The sequence below is a fragment of the Zea mays genome, chromosome 6 (assembly GCF_902167145.1).
Source record: "Zea mays cultivar B73 chromosome 6, Zm-B73-REFERENCE-NAM-5.0, whole genome shotgun sequence".
Classification (NCBI taxonomy): Eukaryota; Viridiplantae; Streptophyta; class Magnoliopsida; order Poales; family Poaceae; genus Zea; species Zea mays.
In genome coordinates, this window is record NC_050101.1 from 115,792,778 (window position 1) to 115,817,188 (window position 24,411).

Genomic DNA, 24,411 nt, shown 5'->3' on the forward strand with positions numbered 1-24,411 from the left:
ATCACCACAATGCACTGACTTATTTAAAAAATACAAGAAAAGCCCACTAATAGAAATTATAAAATGAACAGCAAAGTAATATTTGAGATAAATGGCATACCGGACCAGCAGTTTTCCTATCAAGGGTGATGGCAAAGTACATCTCATTAGTAAGAGATAGTTTCTCACACAAGTAGACCTGCCGAAGAGAACATACAGTATCAATCTCTAGAAATCTTCGATATGCAAGGAAATATTGCAAACTAAAAGCATGAGGTAATGACTTTCATACAGCATAGTCATAACAACAAAAATATGAAGAACTATTTAAAATTGAAATGCATTGAGATCAAAATAGTAAATATAAATCCATCCTAAGGTTAAGAAGAAAGCCATAGAATGATGGAAACGATCAGATATCAATATATCATGTACAGAGTATGGCCTTAATGGTACTGAGTCCCTTTCCCTACAAAAAAATATGCATTCTTGGACATATACATTGTATAAAAGGTAGAAATTTTACTCCGAATTTTATGATGATGTTAAAATGATAAGAATTACATATTATAAAATTACTTTACAAAAAAAATCTCATAACATGAAAGTTATGTTGTCAACCTATCTACTTTATGTATTACTACTGGTCATAGTTAAACTTTGATGGGAACAGATCTTAAAACAGGCACTACCTCCGTTCTCAAATATTTGTCACCCGTTAGTTCATTTTTGAACTAAACCACAACAAATAAAAAAGAACGGAGGGAGTAATATTTACTATTAGAGGGAGTACTTTATATGACAGTATGGTGCAGTCCTGCTGTTACTATTTCCCATGAACATAAGAATGGAGAATAAAGAGAAAGTGGATACATGTGGTACTTTGTGTTTTCACAGAAGAGTCTGAATTTCCTATTATTGACATACTAACTCAAGTGCAGAAGGGCCAAAACTTGGTAAATGAAAGATGGAGAACCCACATGATGGAGAACATTTGTAATGTTCTTAGCAGCTCGGCATAGAGTAAAAGAAAAGTAATGGGTACAAAAACAAACATGCCAATAATGAAGGAATAGCATAGCAAGTTCCACAGAGTAAATGAACTACAGTAACATGTAAACACACCAACAGACCAATAGCAAATGTGTCATGAAGCCAATCACGGTTCAAAGTTCAAACATAAACATATAAAGGCAAAAGATGGTCTCAAGTAAGTTCTAACCTTGCTCACAATCTTTCCCTCTGGACCAGTTTGTTTCGTTATCAGAATCTGGCCTAACATTTTACCTGCAGTACCAGTATGACCCATTCAGCGATTAAAATAATACACGAAACATGACTGACGTGCACAACCTAATAGCAGAACCTATTGTGAGAGGAATCACCCACATGAAACCAATCAACCAATTACAATGAATAAACCATGTTAAATTCTGCAATAAATGTGTGAACACAGTGATCTGTCCACGAAGCAATATTCCTGAAACAGATCCATTTAGACTGTCTCCAGTGGATAGGGTAAAATTGGGGACGCGGAATTGTAGATGACACTGTTTGCAGAGTGAAGTTTGAAATAGGGGATGTGATAGGGGGATCTGCTGGAGATGGCCTTAGTTAAACAATAAAGTACTCATGCATGCTTCATCATACAAGTAGAGTTTCATGGTAGCAAATTTCAGCACCAAACAAATCAAAATAAAATTAGTGTATAAGAACGGAAATTAAGTATGTGCTTATCCCTCACGTGTGTAGAAAGTAAAAGTAGCCTTCTATGTTTTTCTCTTTTAAATTTTTTGGCTTTAATTATAAACCAAGGGAATGCATATTGGAATGACAAATAAGTGTCATTATCACGAATAGCAACAGTTGAAAGGCAAGAAATCTAAGAAATTCTAGGAAGAACTGTTATAGTTTGTTTTCCTTCGTCAAGTCACAGCAAGCCAGCAATACATAATGAATTCAAGTACTTGCTATATAATACACACTTACTTGCAATCAATTCAGCTTCCTCAGCCTTAACAATATGGACACCACCTTGCAGTCCGCTTTTGAAAGTTCCCAGCCCTCGGCCACCAGCAAGGATTTGACTTTTAACAACTATCTGCAATGAGAACACCTTGAGTATGAAACTGTGACTAAATTGCAATGTACAAACTGTAAATGTCTAATTTTACCTTAGATTACAAGCAAGATATATGTTGCTTAGCTATATACAGAACTATTTTTTTTCATAGACATGCATACATAAAAAAGGTCAGGAACATTGCACATAGCATTTTCATAAAAAGCATGCATACATCAGAAAGGGCAGAAACATTGCACATAACATTGAGCAGAAGCAATATGATAATGTCAGATATGGCATGGAAGATTGTAGCATAACTTCGTTTGGATGCCAAATATAAAATACTGTTTATACCCACGAACTATGAAAGTTGTCTTGCAAAACAATAGCCCCTTGACAACATAAATTCCAGCACCCATAAAAAGAAAATTCAATCATAGATCAATAAAAATTCAACCACAACTCAGCATAAATTCTAAGTAAACTACATTCTTCTAAATCACCACGACTGTCACACCCAAGCAATGGACGATTGGCATTTTGGATCACGACGTGATAATATGAACATAATGATGGGTCGAATAACAGACGATGAGGAAGCTATGGCGTCATCACCTCTTTCTCGCTGGGGAACATGTTCTTCAAGGCGTCCTTGACCTCATGTACGGACCCAGCCGCCGCGCCCCTGGGCACGTTGATCCCGTATTTACCCATCAACTCCGCGCCCTACAGACCCAAACAATCCACAAACCCTAATCCATCAGTCCCAGCCTCCAAAATAGCACGAATAAATCCCACGCAATACTTGAAAATGGGAGGGCAAAGTGCCAATCTGGGAGCGCTGGGCACCTGGTACTCGTGGATGTTGAGGCGGCGGAGCTGCTGGTGCTGCCATCTCCCGGCGACGGAGAGGGCGCGCGATGCAAGCTTGCCGAGCGATCCGCGAACCATGGCTGCAGAGACCTAGGCGGGGATGCTCCTCCGATCCAGAAACTGTGCTTAGAACAAGCTCGAGCAGAGTTTTTTCTGGCTCAATAAAAGAGCGAGCCAGAGCGAGCCAGTTCAGCTCGCGAGCTGGCTCAAACAACAACATTTTTGTTATATAAATTTTAATTAACATATATTATAGGTACTAAATAGATGATTAATTTATATTTTTTAGATTACTGTACAAAATTAACTTATTTTCTATATTATATGATATATATTTATTTTACTAATTTAAGACGTGTCACTTAAATTATTTTTGAGACTTTATATTATATTTTGGAGACTGATTTCATGCTTATGGTCAGGCTCGTTGGCTCGCCGAACCGAGCCGACTTTTTAGGCTCGCTAGAGGAGCGAGCCGAGCCGAGGCTCGTTACTTGACCGAGCCGCAGATAGTGTTTGTTTGGAGAAGTTGCAGTTTAGTGAAATCTGAATGTTTCAGTGAACACGGTGTGTATGTGTCTGTGTAAGGGAGTTTCAGTAAACTATGTGTGTCCCTCATACTGCCTGCATACTTTTACTGTTTTCCTTTACTTTTGAGTTGTGAAACAAAAATGATGGCATGCCTGAGGTGTTAAATGATGGCATGCCTGAGGCTCTTCACTGTCTTTATCACTCTTGTCTTCAGAAGATTCATCCTCAGATCCAATATTTTCTGATACTTTTGGAGCCTGATAAAACATCTAGTTAATAGTGGTTAATATTAATAATACATTGCCTACATCCAAGAATTTGTATGTACCTTCTTTTCTTCAACTTTTGTTGGCTCATCATCCGAACTTTCCTCACTACTGTCATCTTCATCCTCACTGCTGCTTTCTTTTTTTGCAGCTGAAAGTGCTTCCTATTAATAGAAGAAATACAATGTGAACAATGGAACATCCTGAGAAAAATAATGAAAATGTGCAAAGAAACTGGGTAGACCTAAATATAAATCGGTTCAGAATCAATGCTACAAAGGTGTGAAGTGTCCCTTTTCTTTTTCTTCAGTCATACAAATGAATGACTCCAGTAAGTAATAAAATTTGTTCAGGTTGGGCGCAAGGTATATGTTGTTCCCTTAAAAAATGTAGCATTCAGTTATCTCGAAAACAAGTACAAATTTGATTATTAGCTGACATAAAAAATCTAAAAAGTACTCATATGTGAACCATGTTTGCTACTCTACCCGCAAAGAAGAAAAATAGACGCATCAACAGAGCAAGAAAAGTAATCCACTCACCATAGTCACCCCTGAATATGGTTGTCGGTAACATAAAATAATTAGGCATAATATAGTACTTTCACCAAAAATAAGAAGCATCCATATCGTATTGCAGACAAAGGAAGATAATAAACACCGGTATCAAATAAGATCAAAAAATGGCACAAGAAAAAGATTTATATATGGCAGTGCCTTTAGCAAGTAATAACACTCTGCAAAAGATAAGAAAGAGTTAACAACATAACATTGTTCAATTTCGAATCCGCAGAGTTATGCTGTAACAATGTATTTGTTTTCCAATCCCAAGTGTTCCCTGAAAGTCCTAAAAAGGTTAGGAATAAATTGGACTTCAAAGTGTATGTGTTCTTCCACCTTCTTTTGAAATAAATGTCCAACGTCATGGTAGGGAATGGCTGCATGTATGTGATACCTCCTCTCACCCAACCCCACCTTTCTTCCCTAATGCTCCAGCGGCAAGCACACAGGGGCATCCCACTCGCCACCAGGTGATGCCAAACACCGGCCAAGTCCACCAGACTCCATCCTAATGTACATCAGGCACCACCAACCCTTCCCAAACACATTCCCCACCCAAATTTAGACATCGGAGCCCCCACAATGCCATCCATAGGAGCCAGCCGATGATAAGAAACCTGAGCGCGAGTAGGGTGGTGGCTTGTGGCTTGTATACCTGAAACTATGGCGAGACCGTAGCCAAGATGAGGATGGAGAAGGGTGAAACCACAGAGCTCTGATGCACAAAAACCTGTATGGGGCGTGACGACCACAAGCTGGGAAGCGACCACGTGGGGAGAGAACGCGAAGCGTGTGACACGCGATTAAAAGGAGTAGAGGGCGGCAACCGTCTCATCTCATAGATCGCGAGCGGGGCGGGGGGAGGATGGCGGCGGCGCAGATTTGGGCAGCAGGAGGACGGCGGCACGAGCTCATGTTCGGGGGAGGGAGGGGGCGCCTCGCGAGCGGGGCGGTTGCGCGATGGCTTCGGGGCGCAATGGCTTCGGGGCTGGTGAGCAGGATCGGGGAGTGGGACTGTTGTGTGGGATCGTACGGTTTAGATCACAGAAGGATAGAACGGGCGACTGAGATTGTCTAACGGCAGAACGCAAGGGAGACAGGCTACCCTTGCAGCCTTAATAAGTAGTATAGATATAGATATAGACATAAAAACCAAGAGCCAAAACAAATATTATTTTGGTACGGAGGGAGTAACATTTTTGGAGATAGAGGTGCTGCAACAGATCTCCTATCTCATATCCCACTTATAATTTTTAAGACATCCCTTAAAACAGCCCTTTCTCGTGTAAAGAAAGGATCAAAGGAGACAACCCCTTCTCCCCTATTCCTAAAAAATATAGAAGACAAATTTAAGGTAATTTTCTGCAACAGTGCTCGCCTAAATGCTGAAATGGTTTTAGGGTATTGTCCTACAAAATACGTAATATAAGGGATCTGATGGAGTTGCTCTAAAAAGGCTTGTCTTCAGTGTATAACATATCCCACTTCAAAGGGTAAGACCAATCCATGACCCCCATCATCAGGAATGCAAATAATTTTAGAATCATTTAACAAATTCGGAGGCTGTAATAACAATATATTCAAATTCCAATACATTGATTCCCTTGAATTAAATTCGTGCTACACATACCACTCAACAATCAAGTAAAAATGTATTCAGAACAAATACCTCACTTTTAAATAGCATGTTACAGTCTACCAATAACATCGCCAGATGCATAATCAATTGTTTCTTTTGGTGTCCTAGCTTTTGCTGAGGTGACAATATTATATTCTTTTATTCAGAAGATCAAACGTCGAAGAAGATTTGAGGACCACAGAGACATGAACGAATCTTTCCATCCACTTTATCCCCTGCTCCCATGTCGACACAAAATCTAATCTAAGCCATGCGAAAATTTCTTATTCTACTTTACATCATTGAACCGATATCTACTATCAATACGACAATACCTTCATATAAAGCAGTACATCTAACAAACAAAAAGAGCAATTAATATATCAAGGGTGAGCATTACCTTTGTTATCAAATCGAAAATGCCAGGATCCTCTCTTAAGAAGGACCCAAAGGCTGCGTCTGAGGAGTCTCTGGAACAATGTCAGAAACAAACTTGATCAGCTAGCAGAGCCCGCCCAGGAAGTTGTGGTCAATCACCCCATCACCCTCGGCCACATGGGCAAAGTCCACCAGCTTCACTGTTACCCCACCCCCACCTCCGCCTGCTGCGACTGCAGCAGCATCATAGCCCAGAAGAATCGACGCCGAGTAGAAGTGGAACAGAGTCTGCCCCTCGAACCACGCCTTGAGCTCGCGCAGCTGTGACAAGACTCCACCTTTTCCTCCGTACACCGCCGCCGCGAGCGCGCAGTCCATCCCCTCGTCGGCAAGCGGATGACACGTAGCGCCGGAGCACGCGGCGGACGCCGACAATGTCCATAGCCTTCACCTCCGGGCGCTCCGTCCGCCACACGGCGCCCTCGGGGCCGACGACTCGGACGCCGGAGACGCGGAATCCGAGCAGAACGCTCGTGGTCACGTGATGGCACCGATCTTGATGTCTGCGACGCAGGGCGCCTCAAACCCCGCGAGGAGGTCGTCGAGGACGAGGTGCGGATGCGGCTCCCCGGGCTGCGCCTCGGTGGGGAGGAGTCGCGTGCCGTGGAACCGGGGGAAGAAGGTGTCTCGGATGCGGGCCGGGACGGCGGCGTGGGCGGAGAACGCCTCATAGAAGGCGACCTCGTGCTCCCCACGGTCGCCGGCCTGGAGCGGCTTGTAGAAGAGGCCAGAGTCGTCGATGAGTGGGCCCAGCTTGCTGGCGGAGGCGCGGTGACCGGCGACTTGGTGCTCCGGCGGGTGGAGGTCGGGCATGGTATGGGGACTATGGGAGCAAGGGGTGACGGGTGGCGATGGTGGAAGCGGTGGGTTTGCGGCGCAGCGGAGAAAGAGATTTTGGGGCGGGGTGGTTGCCAAAGGCAGTCGACGAGGGAGGCGGAGGGGGCGCGGGCGGAGCACGGTCGGATCGTCTTTGGATGAAGCGAACGGTCTAGATTCACGGATGGCAGAACGAAAAAAGGCAGGCTACCCTTAGAGTCTTAATAAGTAGTAAAGATATATATATATATATATATATAATAAGTCTAACAATTTGGTATGTATAATATCGAAATACATTACATAACAACAATTCTATAGTATACATATGATATATATATTAAACAAAATCTAGTCTTAGCTGAGCACAAAATTGGTTAAAAATCGTAATTCTTCAATACAAAATATAAAAGCCAGCATTTGAAATATATAAAGGATAATAAATATCTAAATGATAAGGAATGTTACATTACAAGACAAGTTTTCGATCTTTCATATTTTTAAAACGAGCGATATGATGTTTTTATTTTTGGCTTGCTAGAAAAATTCTCTCTTTAATAAACGTAACAAAGCAAACATTCAACAATGCTCACAATTATCGAGAGAATATAATAATAGAATTGCATTGTTTCTACTTATATAAATTCAGAAAAATGCTGACACAAATAGAGACATGTGAAATAAACAAACATCCGTATGAGGTTGTTGATCGACTATAACCGTTTACTGTATAAGGTTGTAAGATGAATTAATCTAGTTTGTAACAAAGCTGAATTAAATATAGGACTAAATGCCAAGCAAAAACAATTCTATACTACATTATGTGTCATATGAAGTAGGGAAAACTAACTAGTATATATGTGCGTATTATATACTATGTATACTTAATTGTTTTGGCAAAAAAACTTGGGTATTTATTTGAATACCCGTGAATTGAAGTGGGCCCGCCCCTGCTTTAGTGGCCATAGCAACCTTTTCTCTAATGAGCGCAAGGTTTTTTACGAACATTTGGATCACCAATAAAACACTTCAGCGTGACCATGCAAGAAATTTCCTCATTTCAAAAAGTTGTTTTTAGGATTTTCATGGTAATTAAAAGTGAAGATAAATACCTTATTAATTCATGTCTTTGGTTTCATTTGTTGTCAAGGGAGTTGATATATTTATCATGATAGATAGTTTAGTGTTTTATTTGAGAGAAATTAGACTCCAATAGCAAATCTATGTAGCATTCTAAAAAGGCCAGCAAGTTACCCCGCTCTTAGGTTCGTTCCAACTTTGTGGGTCTATATCTACGTCATGTCACCGTAGCTAAACCACACTATTGATCCTGTTATTGACCATCGTCAAACTTTATCTACCACAACAATCTAGTGCACAACCTTTAGCGACAGCCTACTACCATCTCAACCTTTTTTACTGATGTTGGGGACTTGTTCTTAAATACTATGAATTAAGAACAAGATAACACAAGATGTTAAATGTTAATACCCTTCGTCCTTCGAAGCATTATTTCCCTTAGGACATAATGATCTTCAGACGAAGGTCATGAAAGACATACCTTCATCATTGCAGTATATGTTAAATAAAAGAAGAAGCATATAAAATATGGAATATGAAGTAAAATGTAGGCAATATATGTTGTTATCAATTCATTTCTGTATTATTATTATTGAAGAATAAAAACGACATCAAGTTACAGATGTACCTTCAGCTTGGAAGGAAGTAAAAGTACAAGCGTGACGCAAAAAGTAAATGTCAAGTCAGCGTGAACAGTACGGGGGTACTGTTCACCTATTTATAGGCACGGAACACAACCCACATAAAATTACATCCATATCCTTTACATTTGGTAGTAGTTCTATAGTAATCCACCGGGGTTTAAATAGCCTTTTCATCTTTAAGTCGGTTTCCTTTTCTGCAGTCACGCCGAAGCTTTCCTGCTCACTTCTTCGACGCTGTATCAACCTTCGTATTCTTTGAGCTTCTCCCACTGTGGTACCGATTCGGGTCCAAAGATACCTGTTCACACATTATACTCCAGAAACACTGTTAAATCCTGTTTTTGAGGACCTTCGGAGCCGAAGGCCCCCAACAGTAGCCCCTCGCAATGTTAATTTGTTAAATCGACAAATTCAGATTGCGACATGGACGAAGGCTTTAAGCCGAAGGTCCGAAAAAACACCTTCCCTCTGCTAGAATAGCAACATTCACTGACAGGCGGGGTCTTTCAATCTTTCACGCACTGGGCGTATAAATAAGAGCATACCGCGAGCTTATTTGGCACGCTCTCTCGCCAGCTGTTCTCGCTCACTCAATTTTTAGCTCTTGCGTACCAAGATTTGCTTAGCTTTTTAAGTTTTTAAGCTTCAGAGCTAAAAACAGTTTTTTAGTGTCTCCGAAGATGTCTGAAGATAAGAAGGCTGCTGCTGAGATGAAGCTGAGTCTCGATGAAGAGAAGAATCTGGGGTTTCTTATAGCAATGTCGAAGACCAATACAGAAAAAATCACCAAAGAAATTTTAGAAGGTTTGTCTGAAGATACTGATGACAGCGACAGTTATGATGTGGATAGTGGTGGTGAAGACTCCGAAGATCGCCCCTGGCGACCAAGCCATTCAGTTTTTGGCAAGTCTGGTATCAAAGAAAATCATCTTGTCAACATGAGGGGAAGGTACTTCCGGGATTTATCCATTGTGAGGGCTGACGAAGGAGAAAAAACTTGTCCGACCCCTGAGGAAAATGAAGTCGTAGTGTTCCGAAGCTTTTTGAAAGCTGGACTACGATTTCCCCTGAGCGAGTTTGTCGTAGAGGTGCTAAAAATATTCGAAGTCTATCTTCACCAACTTACCCCCGAGGCAATTATAAGGCTGAATATCTTCGTGTGGGCCGTGAGAAGCCAAGGTCTAAAGCCTGATGCAAAAAGTTTCTGCAATATACACGAATTATCATACGAAACAAAACCTTGGGGTAAGGAACAGTATCACAATAATTTTGGCTGCTACAGCTTCGTTTCTCGATCCGGGTCAAGCTGTCCCGTGCCAACCTTTCGGAAGAGATGGCCCGGCGACTGGATGACAGAATGGTTTTATGTGAAGAATGACCTGACAGTTCGAGAAGATATCAAAGGTATAATTATGCGACCTATTTGGCAAAGCTTCGGCCTTCGGAGGACGAAGGTTGAAATGAATGAAGCTGCCGAAGAATGCCAGAGAGCCTTCGGCGTTATCTGTTCTTTTATTGGAACGAGAGATTTGGTACAAGAGCATATTGCCTTCAGGGTATGGCCGCTTGCGGAGAAATGGGAAATGCCGCAAGAAACCATAAAAGAGGCCGACGAAGGTGGACTTATCAGGCTGAAGTACACTTTTAAGTTCGGAGATAAATTCGTTGAGCCAGATGATGACTGGTTAAAAAGCATTGAAAATTTAAGTGATGAACTGCTTGGGGCTTATTCGAAGGCTGAAGATACTGCACTGTCAGCAGCCTTCGGAGGCCGAAAAAAGAAGAGGCTAAATCGGGTGTTTGATGCAATCGGGTTCGTCTACCCTGACTATCGTTATCCCATTCAAGGGCAGAAAAGAAAAAACACAACCTCTGCGAAAGAAGAAGCTGCAACTGCTCCTAGCGAGCCAGAACCAAAAAGAAAGAGGATAAAGGTCCTCACACATCGACCGCGTTATATTGAACCAGCTTCGGTGCCTGAGTTCACCGGAGAAACTTCTTCGGCCACCGAAGCTGAAAAGCCAACCAAACCGACCTTGCTGCCAGAAGTCGCAGAAATGGCCGAAGCGCCAACAAGGATAGAATTGGAAGGACTGAAGATTTTGTTACCAGAAACAAAAGAGATGGCCGAAGCGCCATCCACAGAAAAAATGGAGGAAGTGAAAAAACCAACTGAGGAAAAAACATCAGAAGTTTTGAGTCCTGCAGCAAATGTTGAGACAGTAAAAAATCAAAAGGTGCCAGCAGTGACTCCGAAAAGAAAGAGAATGGCTAATGTGCTAGATGTTCTGGAAACGATTAAATCTTCAAGCACACCTCCGAAGAAAACTGTTGCTATTCCCGAAACGAAAACTGAAATTTCTGATATTAAAGTTCCAGAGCAAGAAACTGGAGCCGAAGCTGGGTTCTCAGAGCCCACGAAGATAAAATCCTTGGAAACCGAGGAAGAAAAAATAACAGAGCCAACTTTTATTGAAGAAATCGGTGTCGTTGCCCCCGAAGCATCCCCCAAAGTCCTTGATTATATTGTTCGTCATGCTTCGGGGAAAAAAATATCAGAAAAAGAAAAGCAAGAGGCCCAGCGCTACGCCCAAAAACTGAAGTATCCAAAGGGGGCGTTAATATTCAATGGCAGTGGAGAAGAAGACTTTTTGTATTGTCTCCCTGACAGCAAGGAGATTTCTGTCTGTCGGGAGATGAGCAAGAGCTTCGGATTCCCAACATTAGAAGACGGGCTCTCGGTGTTGTCGAAGAACGATCTGGCCGACAGCCTGGCCTATAATAGCCTAAAGGTGCAACAAATGGAATCTTTGTATTTTTTGTTGAGACCAAAATTTTTCGTTTGTTTAAATCTAATGACGCACACATATTCTTCTTTGCAGGGCCTGATACTTAGCAATGCCCTCAGGGCCCAAAAAGATGCTGAAGACGAAGGGTGTGCTATAGCCCTGAGCAACCTTCGTTCCGAAGTAATTGAACTGAGGAACGAAGGTCTCGAAAAAGATAAAATATTACATTCATTAATAAATAGAATAAAGGAAGACGAAGCTACTTTTAAAGGTCAAGCTGAAGCTCAGAAGCGCGAAATTGAAGATCTTCGAAAACAACTGGCCAGAGCCAAAGAGGAACGCATGCTTGAAGAAACGAAGCGAGAACTGAGCGACCAATGGGCAAATCACTTAGAGGGAACTATTGAAGAGCTTCGTTCATCCAAGAAAAGATGTTATAACAAATCTATAGAGTGTGTCAAGAAGTTGAAAGCTAGCTTCGCCAGTGTCGGCGCATTTTCAAGCGAAGAAAACTTTACAAGAGGCAACCCCGAAGGCCCTATCGAATGGATCGGTCACGAAGCTGAGGCTTTCGAGGAAATTTTAAACAGCCGCGGAGACATATGTGCTTTCTCGGGTGCCAGCGGAATTGCCACCATTTTGGAGGGAAAAGGCTGCGAACATGTAAAGATTTTATCGCAATCCGAAGCCACCTTGTCCGTTGAAGATGTAAAAGATCCTTCAGCCGAAGCTAGCATAGTTGGGGGAAAAATTTTCACCGATATCTGGGACAATGGTGATAGAGAAATGGCCCGAGAAATCATCCAGAAAAGCGAAAAAGGGATCCACGAAGCTAGAAAAGTAGCCGAAGCTGCTGAGAAAAACATAGAGCCCGAAGGGCAAATAGGTATTAACTAATGGTTTTTATTGTGTTGTAACTTTTGATTTTAAACTTCGCTCGCAATCTTGTAATAGTAATGTAGTCGTATCCTGTCCTCCCTCAGATCCTACTGAAGCGTCTCCGGGCCCTCAGCCTAAAGATGACGATGAAATTAAAAAGATGGCTGAAGCTATCATGGATCAAGTTGTCGATCGACTCCTGAACGAAGCTGCAGAAGTAGTACTTAGGGAAGACTAGGTGCTATTGTAAAAACATTTGAAATGTAATATGTGTAATATCTTGTAACCCTGAATGTAATATACTTGTTTTTATGGTTTAATTCTTTACGATGCATGAAATTTTAAACACATACCGTTTTTGAGTCTTCGACGAAAAAACACCTTCCCTTCTTTTCATGCTTCGTGAAGAAGGATTGTCATTTATCACAACAATATCCAAAGTGTTCTGATGAAGAATATCCAAGCTTCGTGAAAATATTTTCCGAAGCTATACTCTGAAGATCAATATTGTTTCTCCTTGTGACTTAGCATGAATTGCCCTTTTTCAAAGCATTTTCCCGAAGATCGATATTATGCCCCCTTCTTGTGCCATATGCAGCATGATGTATGATGCTTATGTTATGCAAAATGATGTGATGATGTTATGTTATGTGAGATGGTATTCATTCCGAAGGTACACGCACATCCGTGCGATAAAATACATAATCCTTTTTTGAATCAGCGTTGATTTTTCGCTGTAAGCCTCCCTTAGGAGCTTCTTCGCCTTTTACTTCAGCGGAATCAGCGTTGACTTTTCGCTGTAAGCTCTGCATTCCCTTAGGAACGTCTTTGGAGCTTCTTCGCCTTTTACTTTCGGCGGAATCAGCGTTGACTTTTCGCTGTAAGCTCTGCATTCCCTTAGGAACGTCTTTGGAGCAAAAAACTTACACTGCGCTCCTTTTGGAACGACTTTTTGTTGTTTCGAAGAATTCATATCGTATATATTTTTTTTAAAAAAAAATTTAATAATCCGAAGGTCCTCCTTGCTATTGCAAATTCTCAAGCTCCAGCAACTTAAGCCTGTGTAGAAGATATGTTTACCTTGTGACAAACAACAAAACTATTACTTGAAATTCAAAAGGTGTCCTTTATTACACAGAAAATAAAACTGAATGGAAAAGACTGCAATCAGGGTAGGATATTTGTTAATAGATGTGCTTCGACTCTGGCACAGTGCTATTGACTGTACGAGCTTCAGATTGTTCTCTGAAGTCCCTTTGACGTTGCTCATATTGGCCCCCTTCTGGCTGCTGGCCTTGTTGCAGTGGTGATGGGGGCGGAGGCTGTTGCCAGGAAGCTTGAGGTTGGCTCGCCGAAGCAACAGAAACTGCAGGGTGATTACCTACATATTCTGGGATGTAAGGCGAATGATACGAAGCAGTGTGCATGACCTGCTTCGGCTGACCCTGTTGTGCTGCAGCTTCGGCTATCTCCTTTTGCTTTTGGATGGTAACATGACACATCCTAGTTGTATGACCCTTGTTTTCTCCACAAAACAAACAAAATATTCTCCTGGGTTGATCCCCAAATCTTCCGCCGAAGCCCCTGGCGCCTCTGCCTCTTGGAGCTGACGGTCGGAAGGAGCTTTGCTGTTGCCCCGAAGCCTGTGAGGAGTTCTGTGGCCTTTGCTGCTGACTCCCTTTATCATCATTTTGAGTAGAATTGTGAATTGACCTGACATGCCTTGGATAGAATCTTCCTCCGAAGCCCCTGGTCATTTCAGAAAACCTGAAAGCCTCCTCCCTTCTTTGACGAAAATCATTGTCAGCTCGAATGTATTCGTCCATCTTCTGGAGCAGCTTCTCCAGCGTTTGTGGTGGCTTCCTGGCAAAATACTGCGCTGATGGCCCCGGTCGAAGCCCCTTGATCATGGCCTCAATGACAATCTCATTGGGCACTGTCGGCGCCTGTGCCCTCAGACGCAGAAACCTTCGGACATACGCCTGAAGGTACTCTTCATGGTCTTGGGTACACTGGAAGAGAGCCTGAGCGGTGACCGGCTTCGTCTGAAACCCTTGAAAGCTAGTTATCAGCATATCCTTCAATTTCTGCCAAGAAGTGATTGTCCCTGGCCGAAGAGAAGAGTACCAAGTCTGAGCAACACTCCTGACGACCATGACAAAGGATTTTGCCATGACCGCCGTATTGCCACCGTACGAAGATATAGTTGCTTCATAGCTCATTAGGAATTGCTTAGGGTCTGAGTGACCGTCATATATGGGAAGCTGAGGTGGCTTGTAAGTCTGTGGCCAAGGTGTAGCCTGCAATTCTGTTGAGAGAGGAGAAGCATCATCAAAAGCAAAGTTTCCATGATGGAAATCTTCATACCAGTCATCCTCATTGTGGAAGCCTTCCTGATGAAGCTCTCTGCGTGGAAGCCTTCGGCTTTGATCATCTTGAACAAGATGACGAACCTCTTCAGAAGCTTCATCTATCTGTCTCTGAAGATCAGCTAGACGAGCCATCTTCTCCTTCTTGCGTTGGACCTGCTGCTGAAGGATCTCCAGATTTTGAATTTCCTGATCTAGATCATCCTCCGGAGGTGTTGGACTGACAGCCTTCCTCTTCTGGCTCCGAGCCTCTCTAAGAGAAAGGACGTCTTGATTGGGGTCCAGCGGCTGCAGCGTGCCAGCCCCTGTTGCTGAAGCTTTTTTTGGCGGCATGACGAAGGTGATGCTTGCCGAAGGTGTTCAAAGCTCAAGAAATGGAAGTGAGTTCACCGGAGGTGGGCGCCAATGTTGGGGACTTGTTCTTAAATACTATGAATTAAGAACAAGACAACACAAGATGTTAAATGTTAATACCCTTCGTCCTTCGAAGCATTATTTCCCTTAGGACATAATGATCTTCAGACGAAGGTCATGAAAGACATACCTTCATCATTGCAGTATATGTTAAATAAAAGAAGAAGCATATAAAATATGGAATATGAAGTAAAATGTAGGCAATTATATGTTGTTATCAATTCATTTCTGTATTATTATTATTGAAGAATAAAAACGACATCAAGTTACAGATGTACCTTCAGCTTGGAAGGAAGTAAAAGTACAAGCGTGACGCAAAAAGTAAATGCCAAGTCAACGTGAACAGTACGGGGGTACTGTTCACCTATTTATAGGCACGGAACACAACCCACATAAAATTACATCCATATCCTTTACATTTGGTAGTAGTTCTATAGTAATCCACCGGGGTTTAAATAGCCTTTTCATCTTTAAGTCGGTTTCCTTTTCTGCAATCACGCCGAAGCTTTCCTGCTCACTTCTTCGGCGTTGTATCAACCTTCGTATTCTTTGAGCTTCTCCCACTGTGGTACCGATTCGGGTCCAAAGATACCTGTTCACACATTATACTCCAGAAACACTGTTAAATCCTGTTTTTGAGGACCTTCGGAGCCGAAGGCCCCCAACAACTGACTTTTAATTGACATGTAACACATCATTTTATCAAAATAAAATACAACTAATTATATAACTAAGCAAATAAAATTAAATAATTCATAAAAATAATTAAAAACTACATAACTTAAAAATAAAAATTACATTATTTATAAATAAAATCTAATTGTCATGGTGCAGATCCCAGATATGATCCATTAAGTCATTTTGGAGTTGATCATGGATTGGATTAGCATGGACTGCGGTCTCACGTTGAATGATGTTTGAAAAGCTCGTGGGTGCTTTGAGAGTGATGGTTGATGCTACAATAGAGGATCCAACTATCTCATAGTCATCCACATCTTATGCTCATCCTTAATGGCCATATTGTGCATAATGATACTTCCACGCATGATCACTCCAAGTACTTGGTGGGTAAAAGAATGACTTAGGATAGTGAAAATAAGAAAGTGATCCTTGAGGACCTCAAATACTCTTTCTACATATTCGCATGCCCTCTTGACATACAACAAACATCTACTATTTTGAAGTCTATGAGAGGGGAATGGTCTTCACAAACATCAACCATCGAGGGTAGATGCCATTGGCGAGGTAATACCCTTAGTTGTATTAATATTCATTCACCATAAATTTCAATTGGTGCTTCTTCCTTGAGCACGTCAGTGAACAACGCCGATTGGTTCAACATGTTTACATCATTGTTTGACCCCTCCACCAAAAAAATTCATGCCAAATCCAAAAGTCGTATGAGGCAACCACTTTGAGCATGATGGTTGAGGATCCAATGCACCCCACTAAGCTGCCCTTTCCATCCAACATGATAATTCCTCCAGATCCAATGCATGCAATCTATACTCTGTATCACATACTCGATTGTGTGTAGATAGGTAAAACAAAATGTCTTATCTTATACCTTTGTCTTGGGCCCTTGCATTTTTATTTTCTCCTTCCATGTTGGGCACTTGTTCAACTTTTTGGTCATTACCATCCTCCCTATGGTTGTCGCTTTGCTCAACCTTGGGATGTGGACATGAACCTATCTCATTCACAACACTTAGAATAGAGGTTAGTACAAACAAACAAAACCATACATGGAGCTTTCACATGCTTGCTAAGAGGGTAAGAAGGTCTATTAGTACACTATTTTACTACTCACTTAAACTATTTAGTGTGGTATGCACTGGAGCTCACTCATACTACACTGGCCTGAGTTGAAGTTTAGTCTAACACCTTGCATTTTGATGTGCATCCGATGTTTATCATAGGGCAAGTCTAGTGTAGGCTGCTAGTGTGTGTATATTTAAAAATAGGGTCATTAGAGGTGTCTAGTAAGAGCATTGGAGTCTATACCACACCATTCTACTAGAGATAATTGCAATTAGGAATTTTGCGAGCTAACACTAACTGGAGTTGTTCGATGTGCACCTGATGTGTGCATGGACCTCTAGTAGGGGGAATTGGCTAGTTTTCCATCCATTGGAAGTTATCTATTAGGACCCTTTACTACTATTTCTTTGGTGGTCTCTAAAAGTATCAATATACCTTAGGGCTAGCCTTTGTCACTCTCTATTGGACCTCCTAACACTTGTGCATATCCTTTGTGTCACACTCGGATTTAAGGGATAAAGCCGGGTGCATCTCATACATGCGTCAAAGAAGACAACATATATAATAACAATGTATAGAGATAAATGTCACAATATAATCAGAGTACTTATTACATAGCGAAAGTATTTACAATATAAAAGATAAATATAAATCGAACTAAACTCCATCTTTGGCGCCAATAAAGTCAACTGGGAGACGCCACCTAGATCAGATCAAACTCCTCATTGTGTGACTCCTCCTAAACCACCTGCTCTTCTCCTGTGGAGGGGTGAGACAGCAAGGGTGAGCTCACACATGATCATAGCTCAACAAGTTGTGGGGAAACCAGTGTACATGAACTCACCAAAGGTGGGAGTTCATGTGATGTGTAAGGCTGATCAACAATAGGGGTTAAAGTTGAGCATTGCTTTTAAAAAGTTGGTCAAATTTTATTAGCAGTTACTAAATGTAAGTGAATACCAAACCATAATAATAAGAATAGAACAAAATTAATAAATAATCCCATGCAATGCAAATGTCAAATTGAAGTTAAGTTCCATATTTTAATCATGCGAGAGTCCTGAGCTGCTCATGACCGTGAGCTCGGCTAATATACCAGTTTTGCACTCTGTAGAGGTTGTACCTTGTACCCACAAGTCATGTTACCCATCTGCCAAGGGATCGTGATTCCCATACACCTCTACCAAGGAAGCGAGGCAGGGCAACACTACAAGGCCTTTACAAAGTTCCACTAGCTTCCGAAAATCCGCTACAGTTTATGGGAAGAGCACTTGCAAGAATCCTCCGTCTGACCGCCCTCGCAACAAAATCAACTCGAGAACCTCCCTGCATACAACTCCCCTACTGCCCTTGCCCCTTTCGGGTAAGGTAGTCTTTCACTAGCTTTCCAAATTAGTCAGCCAAGGGCGTCCCATTCCACCCTTGTGGTGGCACGTGTTTCTCAAGTTAAGCTCCATGTTCGAATTAACATTAATGATCTTGACATGAACATAAATAGAATAAAAAAATAATTGGAACATGGATATAATGAAATATTAACCCAAAACATGTAAAGCAATAGCATAACTACCCAAGTGATTCAGGGGTAATCAAGGTAAAATGGATAAACAGACTAGGGTGACCTATTGGGTCCCATCAAAATTTGAACCTATGCATGAATAAGAGGTATTAAAGAACATTATTGGGTAAAAAGTGGTCAAGGGCATAACTTGCCTTCAATGAGCTCCTGCTCAGCTACTTCTATCTGCTGGGCACTAGGATCCTCAGCCACTGACTCCTCTACTCACCACAATACAAACAAGCACAGTATATAGAGAAAATTAACATCACACCAAACATATAAACAAAAGACATAATAATAATCTACACATTAAAATAAGGACCTAGGAACAGGAATCATTAATTTTGGAGTTATGGATTTTAAATTATGAATTTCCAAAGGTTTTATGTGCTTGATATATAATTAAGTGAGAAATAAATTTTCTTATTGTTTTCATGTCAAAACAGAGACTCTAAGTGATAGCCAATAATATTACAAAGTTTTAGAAACTGGAATGGGTTAATTTAGAGTAAGTATGAATTTTCTATGAATTAAACAAGTCCAAGGAATTGTTTTCATATTAAAAATTCATTTTCTAATTCATTTATCCAATTTAAATGATCTCTGGACTGCGCGTTAAAAACTGAAAAACGCAGGGGTCTCGACACAAGTCTTTCTAAGACTCAGAGAGTCCCTGGCATGGATGGCGGGTTGATACTCAATAAACCTAGGGTCTCATGTGAAAATCTCTCGGGTGAAGGGGTATGGTTTGATCTCGGCCGTTGGATCAGACTTGGACGCGCCAGATTAGATTGATGTATACGCGAACCGGTAAGGAATCGTATGCGTTGGATCCGCCAGATGCGGCCCAGATTTAAAATAACCAGACACGATCGCAACCATTGGATCACACATCTATGGTCGCAGTTCGATTGGACAAAGGGTATTGGTGATTGTCACACCCGGTTTTAGAAGGCAAACCGAATGCGAACCATGTACGTGCCAGGATCAGTTATTCACGTACACAGCAGTTACATAACATGGACATCATCACACAGTGCTCAAAATAGTATTAAAAGGGAAATAATAGTCGATTACATCATACGTCTGAGACGTCCATATAGTCCTTACAATAAATCAAAGTGCGGAAAAGAAACGTAGATAAACGCGGCCTTCACAGGCAGCCGACTAGGGGTTGTCGCTAACCCACGCCTAGAACTCGTCGTAGTCTTGGAACTCCTAGAAGTCTCCTTCCATAGCTTCATCTTCGCCTGAGCAGTGGTTGCAATGCTGACAACCTGGGGATGGGGGGGTTTGGTGTGTAGAGCAAGGGTGAGTACACATCAACATACTCAGCAAGTATCCTGTTTGGCTGTAGTGGACTAGCTTTATGTGGGGGATAAGTCAAGCAGTTGCTTTTAGTTGGTCAGATTATTATTTACTAATAGAAAGCCAGGTTTTAGCATTAACCCAAGTTATTAGCCCGATGTACCCTTTCCAAACGGAAAGAATACCACTTACCAGCACCATAGTCATAACCAAAACCATCGATCTCATAGCCACCTGTACCAAAGTATCTCTGATCAAGTACCACTAATCACTGGAGCTCCCTTGGCCGCTCATAACCATGAGCACGACTGATATATCAGTTTTCAAACACTCTGCAGAGGTTGTGCACTTTACCCACAAGCCGTGATTCCCTTTCTGCCCGGAGAGAGCTACTCCCCATTGACCACTACCTAGGTGGCCTAGTAGGGCATCACTACGTAGCCTTTACAAAGATTCCCCAGGGCTGTAGCCACCCGTTAGGTTTCCTAAATGCACCGCACTCCTCCCCAAGGGGCGAACCCAAACTTGGCAGAGCGAGCCGCATACACCGAGCCCCATTGACGGCACGACGGCTAAGTGAACTACACCCCGGATCCTCTAATTATTCAGCTAAGGGCATCCCATTCCACCCTCATGGTTGCACTGTTTTCCCGGGCGGTCATCCATAGAACAGGTCCTTACGGAGAGGCACTCGAGAAACCGCTCGAGCCCCCTTGAAGACCACAAGTATAACATCATCATAAGAAAGGGGAAAACAGCGTATCATAGATAATCTCATCATGTTCATTGATTAGAGTTAAGCAATAGCATAAAGCTAAACAATAATAATTCAACCCAAATAGGTAAGCAAGGACATGGATAACAAAGCTAGTCAATCCTTAGGCATAAATGTGTAAAGCGGGAGGTGAATTAAATAATGAATAGGACAGAGATAGGTCAAAGGACACTTGCCTCCACCAACCGACTGCTGCTCAGGGGCTTCTCCTGTGAGTTCCTCGGGCTCTTCGACCGGATCGTTCTCTATGCGGTTGCAAGCACACATACATTCATCCATTCAAATTAGGAAACAAATAGTACACCATACAAGAGAACAAATAAAGTAAATACGCATAAAGTATGACATTCGATATCGCATTCGTTAAGGTTAGAAAGAAACGGGGAAAGGTCTCGCAGGGGTTAAAGCTTATGCACTAATGATTAGCTAAATCATGCGCTCTAGTTCCAATTGGTTCTAACAAAAGAATTAGTTATATGCGCTAACGGAAACCTAGCCCCTTTTTAGTTGATCAACCTTAAGCGAAATGAACAATTGACTATATGAATTGACTAACGTAACGGAATTCTAAATTAAGTTTCCTATTTCATTAACATGAACGATGATTAGCTTGCCCAGAATAAAGTAAATAACAATAATAAAAGAAAATAAAATAAATAAAAAAAGGGGGCGGTTGAATCGGCCAGGGGGGCGGTTGAACCGGCCAGGGGCAGGGGCGGGGGCGGCCAAGCCGGCGGCGGGCGGCCGAGCTGGGGGGGGGGTCGAGCTAGGGCAGGGGGCGGCCGAGCTGGGCGCGCAGGGGCGGCTGGGCAAGGGCGGTCGAACCGGTGGGGAGGGGGGGGCTGGGCCGGCCGAGGCGGCGGCCGAGCCGGGGCGGGCAGGCGGCCGGACCGGGGGCGCGGGGGCGGCCGAGCGGCGGTGGCCGAGCCGGGCAGGGGGAGAGGAGGGGAGATGGGAGAGGGAGGAGAGGGGGAGGGGGACGTCACCGGGGACGAGGACGGGGCAGCCGAACCGGCGATGAGCAGGGGCGGCGGCTAGGGTGGGGAAGAGGGAGAATGGGAGGGAGAGAGAGGGATTTGGGGGGAAAGGGAGGGGCGGCATGGGCCAGCTGGGCCCAAAGGGGGCGCGCGGGGGGGGGGGGGGGGGGGGGGGCTGGGCCGGCCAGGGGCGGCCCACAGCGCGGGGGAGAGAAAAAGGGAGGAGAGAGAGAAGGAAAAAAAGGAAAAGAAGAAAAAAAGGTTTTCTCCTTTTCGAAATCCGTTTTTTCTGGATGAATGCACTTACATTTTTAAGCAATCGAAAGAATGCATGGTTCGGCATGATGCATCAAACAACATAAAGTATTTTAAGGTTTTGCTTTACACGAGGTCTAAAGCCAAAACCCGCTGCGACTTTGGAAAAGATCAAGGCTTAGCGAGAAGTAAAGGGAAAAAGGAAAGAGTAACGCCTGAATTTGGTGAGAGAAAAGAAGAAAAAATTCTACCCCCAAATTCAGGGCGTTACAAACCTATCCCCTTAAAAGAATCTCGCCCTCGAGATTTAGGGTTGGCTAGCAAAGAGCTCTGGGTATTTAGCCATCAGATCATCTTCACGCTCCTAGGTTGCTTCTTCCTCTGAATGGTGATTCCATCTAACTTTGCACATTCTGATGGTCTTCCTTCGGGTGACTCTGTCTGCAACCTCAAGGATTTGCACTGGCTTCTCAACGTAGGTCAAGTCCTCCTGGACTTCAAGACCTTCCACTGGCAACTGCTCTTCTGGCACACGCAAGCACTTCTTCAACTGAGACACATGAAAGACATCATGCACAACAGACAAATTCTCTGGCAAACTGAGCTGATAGGCCACTTCTCCACGCCTTGAGAGAATCTGGTACGGACCAATGTAGCGGGGTGCTAGCTTGCCTTTCACTCCAAACCTTCTGACTCCTCTGATCGGTGACACTTTCAGATAGACAAAGTCTCCGACTCCGAAACTCAGCTCTCTTCTTCTTGTGTCTGCATAGCTTCGCTGTTTTGATTGCGCTATCTTCAGATTCTCTCGGACCATCTTGATGTTCTCTTCGGCTTCAAGCAAAATGTCTGGCCCAAACACCTGCTTTTCTCCAGGCTGATCCCATTGCAACGGAGTTCTGCAACTCCTTCCATAGAGCGCCTGAAATGGTGACATCTTCAAATTGGCCTGGTAACTGTTATTATAGGAAAACTCTGCATAAGGCAATCGCTTGTCCCATCCGGACTGATCTTGCAACGCACAGGCTCTCAACATGTCTTCAAGAATTTGGTTGGTTCTTTCGGTCTGGCCATCTGTCTGCGGATGATAAGCTGAACTGAAATTCAGATGTGTGCCCAAAGCTTCATGCAACTGCTGCCAGAAATGAGAGGTGAACTGCGTTCCTCTATCTGACACTATCTTCTTTGGCACACCATGAAGACAAACGATCCGAGACATATACAACTCTGCCAATACTGCACTGCTGTAGTTGGTCTTGACAGGTACGAAGTGGGCTGACTTGGTCAAGCGGTCCACTACTACCCAAATGGAATCGTAGCCGAATCGAGTGCGAGGCAATCCTACTATGAAATCCATACCGATTTCGTCCCATTTCCACTGAGGGATCTGCAACGGTTGTAACAATCCGGCTGGTCTCTGGTGCTCTGCCTTAATTCTTCGACAACTATCACACATAGCCACATGCTCTGCGATTTCCCTCTTCATTCCGTACCACCAGAATTTCTTCTTCAGATCCTGATACATCTTCTCACTGCCAGGGTGAATCGAATAGGCTGTCTCATGAGCTTCCTTAAGGATCAACTCCCGAATGGATTGGACATTAGGAACGCACAAGCGGTCTTTGAACCATATCACACCTTCTGCATCTTCTCGAAAATCTTTGCCTCTGCCATCTAGAATCAGTCGCCGGATCTCACTGATCTTCTCATCATTCTTCTGCGCTTCTTTGATTTCGCGCTCTAAGGTAGGTTCCAACTCAACTGTGACTCCTCGCGAATTGTTCAGAAATCCGAGACTCAACCTGTCGAACTCCTTGGCCAACTCATAAGGCATCGGACGAGCGACCATCAGATTGACTTGACTCTTTCTGCTCAAAGCATCTGCCACTACGTTTGCTTTGCCTGGATGGTAATGAATCTCCAACTCATAATCTTTGATCAACTCTAACCATCTTCGTTGCCTCATGTTCAACTCTGACTGAGTGAATATGTACTTCAGACTCTTGTGATCTGTGTAAACATCGCATTTCTGTCCATACAGGTAGTGCCTCCATGTCTTCAGTGCGTGAACCACTGCTGCCAACTCTAAATCATGGATTGGGTAGTTCTTCTCATGAACCTTCAACTGTCGGGACGAGTAGGCCACAACTCTTCCCTCTTGCATCAACACGCATCCCAACCCTGTGTAACAAGCATCACAATACACCGAGAAGGGCTTGTGCACATCAGGCAAGACTAGGACAGGCGCTGTTGTCAACTTCTCTTTCAGCGCTTCAAAGGCCTCTTGGCATTTCTGGGTCCACTTGAACTCAACCTTGTTGCCTAGCAACGCTGTCATTGGTTTCACAATCTTCGAGAACCCTTCAAAGAATCGCCGATAATATCCGGCCATTCCAATGAAACTCTTGATTCCTCGAGCATCCGTTGGCGCTTTCCAGTTCAGAATGTCTGCC

The 24,411-nt window shown here is 43.0% G+C and overlaps 2 pseudogenes across 2 annotated transcripts; both read right to left on the minus strand.

Annotated features, from left to right (window-relative positions):
- Positions 1-150: 150 nt before the first annotated feature.
- Positions 151-6,440, minus strand: LOC103629837 (succinate--CoA ligase [ADP-forming] subunit beta, pseudogene; annotated as a pseudogene). Its single transcript, NR_156459.1, has 8 exons — positions 6,293-6,440; positions 3,777-3,878; positions 3,625-3,705; positions 2,894-3,118; positions 2,660-2,770; positions 1,969-2,080; positions 1,202-1,266; positions 151-178 (listed from the first exon to the last, which is right to left on the minus strand). The product of NR_156459.1 is annotated as a succinate--CoA ligase [ADP-forming] subunit beta, pseudogene (transcript).
- A 270-nt stretch (positions 6,441-6,710) lies between these two features.
- LOC103629839 (inositol polyphosphate multikinase IPK2 pseudogene) lies at positions 6,711-7,253 on the minus strand (annotated as a pseudogene). Its single transcript, NR_156458.1, has one exon. The product of NR_156458.1 is annotated as an inositol polyphosphate multikinase IPK2 pseudogene (transcript).
- Positions 7,254-24,411: the final 17,158 nt, after the last annotated feature.